This window comes from Hemiscyllium ocellatum, chromosome 19 (assembly GCF_020745735.1).
Source record: "Hemiscyllium ocellatum isolate sHemOce1 chromosome 19, sHemOce1.pat.X.cur, whole genome shotgun sequence".
NCBI classification, from domain to species: domain Eukaryota; kingdom Metazoa; phylum Chordata; class Chondrichthyes; order Orectolobiformes; family Hemiscylliidae; genus Hemiscyllium; species Hemiscyllium ocellatum.
The window spans coordinates 26,645,846-26,655,209 of NC_083419.1; the positions used below are offsets into that span (position 1 = coordinate 26,645,846).

At 39.4% G+C, this 9,364-nt stretch overlaps 1 protein-coding gene across 1 annotated transcript in view; it reads right to left on the bottom strand.

Annotated features, from left to right (window-relative positions):
- The window catches only part of rps16 (ribosomal protein S16), a 435,012-nt gene extending 426,199 nt beyond the window's left edge, over window positions 1–8,813 (bottom strand). The window contains exon 1 of the mRNA XM_060839767.1: window positions 8,804–8,813. The gene's annotated coding sequence lies outside the window, so the exon portion shown is untranslated. The remainder of the gene's footprint in view (window positions 1–8,803) is intronic.
- Between the last annotated feature and the right edge of the window lie 551 nt (window positions 8,814–9,364).

Consider the following 9,364-nt stretch of genomic DNA (forward strand, 5'->3'; position numbering starts at 1 on the left):
CTCTCATGCTAACAATCTTTCTAAGCTCTTCATTGGATAAAAATGGAGTGGCTTCATTTTCAAATAAAAACCCATTATAATCCTTTCCATCTCTATCTGCTCGCATGGTGAAGGTATAGGGCAAATTAGGTTTTTCTCAAGTTTCAATTTTCAGGTGCAATTTTCTCAGTGGAAATTACTGTCACTTGTACCTGTGCCATTGAATTAACAATTCTTGTTCTTACTGGTGCTGCATTTTCTGAGGATTTCTTCTGTGTTCTTCTTACTGCCAGTGGTTTACTAGTATACATTGAGCAATTTACATTTGCAAGTCCTGAATTATGGTAATGAGAACATACTGCTTCCTTTAATTACTTGCATTCTTAATAGGAATATTTCTATTGACGTAAACAGCTTAGTCAGAGAGATATACAGCATGGAAACAGACCCTTTGGTCCAACTCAGCCATGTCGACCACATATCCCAACCTAATCTAGTTCCATTTGCCAGCATTTGGCCCATATCCTTCTAAACCCTTCCTATTCATTTATCCATCCAGATGCCTTTTAAATGCTGTATTTGTACCAACCTCCACCACTTACTCTGGCAGCTCATTCCGTACACGCGCCACACTCTGTGTGAAAACATTGCTCCTTGGGTCTCTTTTACATCTTTCCCCTCTCATCCTAAACCTTTGCCCTCTAGTTCTGGACTTCCCCCACCCTAGGGAAAAGACTTTGTCTATTTATCCTATCCATGGCCCTCATGATTTTATAAACTTCTATAAAGTCACCCCTCAGCATCCAATGCTCTAGGGAAAACAGCCCCAGCCTGTTCAGCCTCTTCCTATAGCTCAAATCCTCCAACCCTGGCAACACCCTTGTAAATCTTTTCTGAACCCTTTCAAATTTCACAACATCCTTCTGATAAGAAGGACATCAGATTTGCATGCAATATTCCAAAAGTGGCCTAACCAATGTTCGGTATAGCCGCAACATGACCTCCTAACTCCTATACTCAATGATCATGAGATGAACCAGCAGTAATAGGTCAATTAGTCCAATAAGTTTGCTCCATCATTCAATGGGATCATGGCTGATTTGATAATGCTCAACTACATTTTCCTGCATTTTCTCCATACTGATTAAAAATAAGACTATCTTGGCCTTGAATATACACAACAACCTAGCCTCAACGGTAAAAAAATTCCATTAGTTCACTATCCTCTGAGTGAAGATCTTCATCCTCATCTTAGATTAGATTCCCTACAGTGTACAAACAGGCCATTCGGTCCAAGTCCACACCAACCCTCCAAAGAGTAACCCAGCCAAAGCCCTTTTCCCTCCGACTAATGCACCTAACACTATGGGCAATTTAGCATGGCCAATTCACCTAACCTGCACATCTTTGTGACTATGGGAGGAAATCGGAGCACTACTACTACACCCGGAGGAAACCCACGCAGACATGGGGAGAATGTGCAAACTCCACACAGACTGTCGCCTGAGGTTGGAATCGAACCTGGGACCCTGGTGCTGTGAGGCAACAGTGCTAACCACTGAGCCACCGTGCCACCCCAGAATAGAATCCCTACAGTGTGGAAGCACAGCATTTGGCCCATCAAGTCCACACCAAATCTCCAAAGAGCATTCCACCTAGACATTGCCCATGTTATTGGACTCTGGGAGAAAACTCAGATATAGGGAGAATGTGTAAACTCCACACAGACAGTTGCCTGAGGGTGGAATTGAACCCAGATCCCTGGCAGAGCAGTGCTAACTACTGAGCCATTGTGCCACACTTATCTCTGTCCTAAATATGTGAACCCTAATTCTGAGATTGTGTCTTCTGGTTCTAGTCTCCTCAAGTGAGGAAATAATCTTTCCAGTCTCTTTGAACCTTATATGTTTCAATACAATCACTTCTCATTCTTCTAAATTCCAATGAATAGAGGCCCAACATACTCCCTCTCCTCATTAGACAGTCCCTCCATACTTGGTATTAGCCTGATGAACGTGCCCTGGACTGCCTCCAGTATAATGCTCCTTAGGTAAGAGCCTGAAACTGTTCATGTATTTGAGCTGTGGTCTGACTGGTGCCTACGATCATTTTAGTAAAACTTCCATATTTTTTACCTTCATTCCTATGGAAATAAATTTTTCTTTGTTATTGCTCAATGAAATTGGATGCCTGCTTTTTGTGATTCACGCACAATAGCTCCAAATTCCTTCAGTTCTGTTGCTTTCTGGAGTTTCTCTATTTCAACATATTCTTTTTTTCTTACTCCCAAACTACATAACCTCACATTTTCTCACTTTGTTTTCCAACTGCCATATTTTTGCTCAGTTGTTTAACTTGTCTATATTCTTCACTCTTTATGTTATCATCACTACTTGCATTTCCACCTATTTTTGTGTCATCTACAACTTGACTCTAGTATAAGCACTTCTGTCATCTAAGTCATTAACATATCCTGAAAATAATTGTGGCCCCAGCATTAATCCCAGTGGCACTCCACTAGTTACAGGTTGCCATCATGAAAATGCCTCGGTGATCCTATGTCTGTGTCTTCTATTAGTTAGCTAATCCTCTATCCATGCTAACATGCTTTCTCCAACACCGTGGGCTTTTGTTTTATTTATTAAATCGTCAAATGACTGGACCCTTATCAAATGCATTCTGAAAATCCAAACTTATTACATCCACTGTAGGCCATTGTTAACTCCTCAAAGAAATCTAGTAAATGTATCGGGCATGACTTCTACATCATGAAGCTACTCTGACTCTGCTTGATTTTATAATATATCTCTAAATGATCTATCATTACATCCTTTATCATAGACTCTAACATTTTTCCAGTACCGGTTGTTAATCTAACTTGTCTACCTGTTTTTGTCTCCTTCCCTTTCAAAATAAGAAGTGTTACATTAATAGTTTTTCAGTCCTCTGTGACTTTTCCAGAATCAAAGAATTCCTGAAAGATTACTACCAATGTATCCACAATCTCTGTGGTTACCTCCTTTAATATCCTACGATGCATCTCATAAAATCCAGGGGATTTATCTGTCTTTAGCCCATTCAGTTTCCATAGCATGTTGTCACTAGTGACAGTTGTATTTATTTCCTTGGGTGACATGGTGTCAGTGCCAGGGAGCTGGGTTCAATTCCACCCTCAGGCAACTGTGTGTGGAGTTTACACATTCTCCCTATATCTGTGTGGGTTTTCTCTCAGAGTTCAATGACACTTGCATTGGTCATGGGCAATGTCTGGGTGGAATGCTCTTTGGAGATTTGGTGCGGACTCAGTGGGCATAATGGTGTGCTTCCACACTGCAGGGATTCTTTTCTATGATTTTGCCCTTTTATTACTGTCTGCTACTGTGAAGACTGATGCAAGGTATTTTTTCAACTCCTCTGCCATTTCTTGGTTCCCTATTATTTCCCCTACCTGGTTCTCTGGGGGTCTTGGGTTCACTTTGGTTTCTCTTTCCCATTGAATATATTCAAAGAAATTTTCGCAGTTGATTTAAAAAAGCTTTTGTTGTCCATCTTGAGATAGACAGAATGAAATATTTACAGATTTTCTGAGGAGAAAGGAATGTTGTAAGTTCCAGGCTGAAACTTGCACAGAATTTTGAGAATGAGAGTTGGTGATAATAGTTGAGTTCAAAATAGCATCCCAAAAGCCAAAAGACACCAGGTTCTAAAACAAGGAAAATCAATTCTCTATTCTCCTTAAAGCCAGACTCATTTTCTGATCCCCAGTTTCCTTGTGAGTTTACAAATGAAGATTTACTGCACCACAGCTGCCGATGTGATATATCCATCTGCCAGAACTGCTGTTTTCCTTATTTTTGAAACTTTGCCATCTTCTTGGTACGACCTCATGGCTATTGGGATGCTACTGCAATGTCCATCTATTGTTATTAGCTCATATTCTTAAAAATTATGACTAAGTTTCAGTTAACACCATTAATTTCACAACATTTCTTTCTCCTCATGAAATTCGGCAAATGTTACATTCTGCCCTTTATCTGAAGTCTGAAGTTGTAACTGATATACTTCAGGAATAAGATCATAAGCATTAAATATTGCAATTCTAACTGCTGAAACATGACAACAGCTTTTCCAACCAGATCACTCTGCAAAATGAAGTCTTGGTTTATGATTTCAGCCAACTTTTCAAGAAATTCCCTTAACTCTGTCCATCGTTAGTTGAAGCAAGAGCAAAGATTCCTTGTTACATCAAAGGTTATGTGGAGTCGTGCCTGCTCATCCGAACTATTGAACTCTCTTTTAACCCACATCCTAAGTTTTCTTCATAGAGTTTATGTCATCTGACTGTTTGCTCTCTTTAAAACTTTCAGTCTTTATCCCTATTATCCCTTGCTAACCTTTCTCTCTGGAATTCAATTTCTACCTATTACAGTTCACTTTCTTGTTCAAATATTTTCCTTACTTTTTCTAATTCAATGAGCTTCATTTCTTTCCCCATTTCAAGCTGCTTCTTTTAACAACTGCTTTTTAGCCAACTCAGCTGATTAATGTTTGGATGAGCGTTTCCTTCTTCCAGTTTCGAGTGCTGTGCTATCATTTCCTTTATGTCAGCTTGCACATCCTTGCTTTTAACTTGAATTCCAACTTTTCTGCCGAGATTATAAACCTAGCCTTGATTAGTTTTTGTAAATCATTTTGAGATAAATATTCCTCTCCAGAAACATAATAGCATCAGATAAATTAAAGCTATTTTGGCTTTCAGTAAGTCCCATAAAATTCACACTGATTTACATATCAGACTTAACCTAAGCAAGTCTCAGTGCTCATAGTTGTCTGTAACCCAAGATTATCCTGTGATCTCAGACAAGACCACCAATGTGTTTAAGAACCTGTAATGTGTTGTTTAAAATTGACAACATTTACTTACTAAGAGAATAAAGCTAAAAATTCTACAGTTTTAAAACAAACAAAATAAACTTTGCTATAAAAGTCAGAAAAGTAAGCATTCTGCATTATCTAACATAAGATAAATGTGAATTAACAGCAAACTGTGGTTGAACACACTGCATTGTACATTAAGTAGTAAATACAGCCAAGACAGGTTCCATGTACTTATCAGTAACTCAACCACATGTCAATAATCATTGTAAATCACAAAATCTCATTAACACTCTATCTTCCTCTTTAGGAGCTGAACTCATTACATTCAAAGAATTTCCCCTAAACATCCGTTCAGACTCAGACCATCTCAATGTCTGATCACCTCCCAGAGGTTCAATGTCTTCAGATGAGTTTTTGTTCACCTCGATTTTCTAAGCTACGTTGCAGCACTAGCTTCCTGGTACACTCTAAGCTTTTTAGCCATTCTTGAGAAGTATACTGTACCTCACTTTAAACTGGTTATCTTTGCACTACAAGCCAGCAGAGCCAATGGCTTTGTGACAACTTCGCAGCTCCTGATTGCTTCATTATTTCTAGCTGTACTAAATAGATTCCTAAGCCCTATCTGTAACTGTGAGCTGCATCTGACAACTCCCAGAACTTCTCTGAACTCTAACTGCCCATAATAAAACAAAGAACTACGGATGCTGGAAATCTGAAACAACAACAGAAATTTCTGTAGAAACACATCAGGTCTTGCCAGCATCAATGGAGAGAAAGCTGTGCCAACATTTTGGTTACCGTGTCCGTTCATCAGAATCTCCTTTTACACTGCTATATCAGGTCCTAAGGTCTTTATTTCTTTCATGACACTTCTCTTTGTCGTTGCACTACTCCATTTAAATGGCCAGATCTTTTAACTGGTGAAAAAAACACAAACAGAGCAGTCTATGACACAACACGTTCTTTGTACATCCCCTGGAGCACTTGGGCCTACCAGGAACTGAAGTTCTTGGCTTCTGCCTAGAATTCAGTAAGTTCAAGTATTGCAACAAAACGTGTAAAGGGGAGGAGATAAAGTATTTGGTAGTTACATCATGCTTGAAGTGGGGGAAATGTGGAGGATGATCTGTGGATGCTGGTAGAGGGAAGGTGAGGACAAGAGGATCCCTTTCATGATTTTGGGAGGGAAGTGAAAGGATGAAAATGAGACGGAGAAGACCGAAATCTATGTTAAATTTATTGGCAGGGAATCAGTTGACAAAAAGGGAAGACATTTTGGAAGCATTAGTTTGGAAGGTTATATTGTCCGAACAGACGTAGCTAAGACAGAGAAGCTGGGATAATGCAATAAATTCTTTTCAAGTGCAAAGTTCCAGTGATTCCAGAATGGTTCTGTGGTTAGCACTGCTGCCTCACAACACCAGGGACCCGGATTTGATTCCCACCTCGGGCAACTGTCTGTGTGGAGTTTCCCCATTCTCCCAGTGTCTGCGTGGGTTTCCTCCAGGTGCTCCGGTTTCCTCCCACAATCCAAAGATGTTCAGGTCAGGTGAATTGGCTATGCTAAATTGCCATAGTGTCAGATGCATTAGTCGAGGTAAATATAGGATAGGGGAATTGGTCTGGGTGAGTTACTCTTTGGAGGGTCAGTGTGGACTTGTTGGGCAAAGGGCCTGTTTCCATATTGTAGGGAATCTAATCATCTAATAGCTTCCGAGTATTTTCCTGGTCAGGTCCAGCATCGAGTGTTTCCTGGATATTTGATTTCAGGATAAAGACTTCTATTTAAGAAATGAATGACCTCAATCTACATTATATGGTATGCCTATTTTGAACTTAACAGGAATGTTTCTTCTGTTCAAAAGAAGTTGTTCACTCAATGTTAAAATTCTGTTGCTGAGTAACATGGCGATCGGAGTTTTAATAAATGTTCAACTAAGATTACTAAAATAATATAAATGAATATAAGATATTCAGCTCATCACTTAATCAATGTGTTAAATCATCCATTTGACACATAGTTTTTTTTTTCACTTTTCTGAGTGTATAGATTGGGATTTTGCACAATGCTATAATTCATTGAACCACTGCACAGCAAATGTCAAGAAAGGTAGAGATCATCTGTCTTTTGATTCTATGGAGTAAAAGTGATATGTGTATTAAAAATGTGGTTGAAGCAAATTAATGAAAAGTCACAAGCTGAAGTTGCGTGTCCTTGATTAATTTTCCCAGTGTGTCCAATTTGTTTTACTCCAAAGGTAAGGTAACTGGGGACATTAATGAGAATATATTGACACAATCTTGTAGACACAAAAAGTGTCAATTCACACATTAGAAATAGTTTCCTCTGCTAAGATATGTAATATTCCTATGTGTTAATTGAACCATCCATAATCTAAATGCCTTTTAATGGGCATTTACTCCCTGGTTTCAGTCAGTGTTATGGGTTTTGTGAAGATTGACAATTGTAGAATGTGTGTGGCGCTGGAGGAATTCCTATTAAATGTCAGAGGCAATTCCTGTGAACCAGAAGAGAATAAAATCCCAATCCTAAATTCCCAACAATGATTGCAAGCAATGTGAGCATAGTACCAGCAGAGCCAAAATGGTAGATAATTTTTCTTTTTGCTCTCAATTGAATGAAGAGAGGAGATTGCAAGCAGTTTTTCAGAGGAATACAATTAGCCGAGGACCCACTGGTAACAAGAAGACTTAGTGCAAGTCTGACTTTAAAAACAGGATACGGATTAAAGAAGATTTTAAAAAAGCAGATTAAGGAAAACAAACTACTAATGATTGATAATTGTGTGGCTGCCATGGAAGCAAGTAAGTAAATATCAAAGTTGGTCATTCTTTGTTTAAAACCTTCACTTGTAATGCTATTGGAAGAATTTCTTCTCAATGGTCTAAATATTTTGTGAGATAAAGTATTTCTTTGAATGTAAGTGGTCTTGCTTTTTATGTTCCATCACTTTTAGAATGTTTGATATGTTCTCTGGAAGCATTTTATGATACAAGACTCAAAGCAAGGTAAAGGATGCTAAAATGTGATAACAAGAACATTGATGTGATGCTGCAGGTTGTAAAGTGATGAAGGATTGTCCCATTGCTCCATGGACAAATGTGTCAAAGCTGGATGGGGCAACTAACAGAACAACTGAGCTTATAGGTTGTATGCCATATGTTGTTGCGAAGCTACAAAAGAGGTCAATGCCCAATGGCAAGACTGCCCAAAATCCTGAAAGTAACCTGAGAGCATTGTACCTATGGTAGCAGAGAGTTCACAGTCTGTAGAGGGACCATTTGAAAGTCTGTACTTGATGAGATTGTGAGGCACCTTGTCCCCAGCATCATGTACAGGTGAAGATATTCTACGTCTGTTTTCTATAAACATTAATGTAAAGGCACCAGAATATGCGGATATGTGCTACAAACATCAGTCTCAAAGAAGGTAATAAGAGGGACGTATGCTGGTGATCAACAGTAGATGGCCATGTAGATGCTTATTTTAATAATACAGTGTTGTTAGAACTCTATCATTGTTGTACTTTGATTTTTTAGTGTAGAACAGGGAAAACAAATGTTGGTTTACAAGATGATGTGTGAGACTAGGAAGAATTATTTTATTAAGTGTTGGATGGAGCAGTTAGAACATAGAACATAGAACATAGAACAGTACAGCACAGAACAGGCATTTCAGCCCATGGTGTTGCGCTGACCATTGATCCTCATGTATGCACCCTCAAATTTTTGTGACCATATGCATGTCCAGCAGTCTCTTAAATGTCCCCAATGACCTTGCTTCCACAACTGCTACTGGCAACGCATTCCATGCTCTCACAACTCTCTGTGTAAAGAACCCGCCTCTGACACCCCCTCTATACTTTCCTCCAACCAGCTTAAAACTATGACCCTTCGTGTTAGCCATTTCTGCCCTGGGAAATAGTCTCTGGCTATCGACACTATCTACGCCTCTCATTATCTTGTATACCTCAATGAGGTCCCCTCTCTTCCTTCTTTTTTCCAATGTAAAAAGCCCGACCTCTCTTCATAAGATAAGCCCTCCAGTCCAGGCAGCATCCTGGTAAACCTCCTCTGAACCCTTTCCAAAGCATCCACACCTTTCCTATAATAGGGTGACCAGAACTGGAAGCAGTATTCCAAAGTTTTATCGAACTGCAGCAAGATCACACGACTTTTAAACTCAATCCCCCTGTTAATGAAAGCCAAAACACCATATGCTTTCTTAACAACCCTGTCCACTTGGGTGGCCATTTTAAGGGATATATGTACCTGCACACCAAGATCCCTCTGTTCCTCTACACTGCCAAGAATCCTATCCTTAATCCTGTACGCAGCTTTCAAATTCAGCTTCCAAAATGCATTACCTCACATTTATCCAGGTTGAACTCCATCTGCCACCTTTCAGCCCATCTCTGCATCCTGTCAATGTCCCACTGCAGTCTACAACAGCCCTCTATACTGTCAGCGACACCTCCAACCT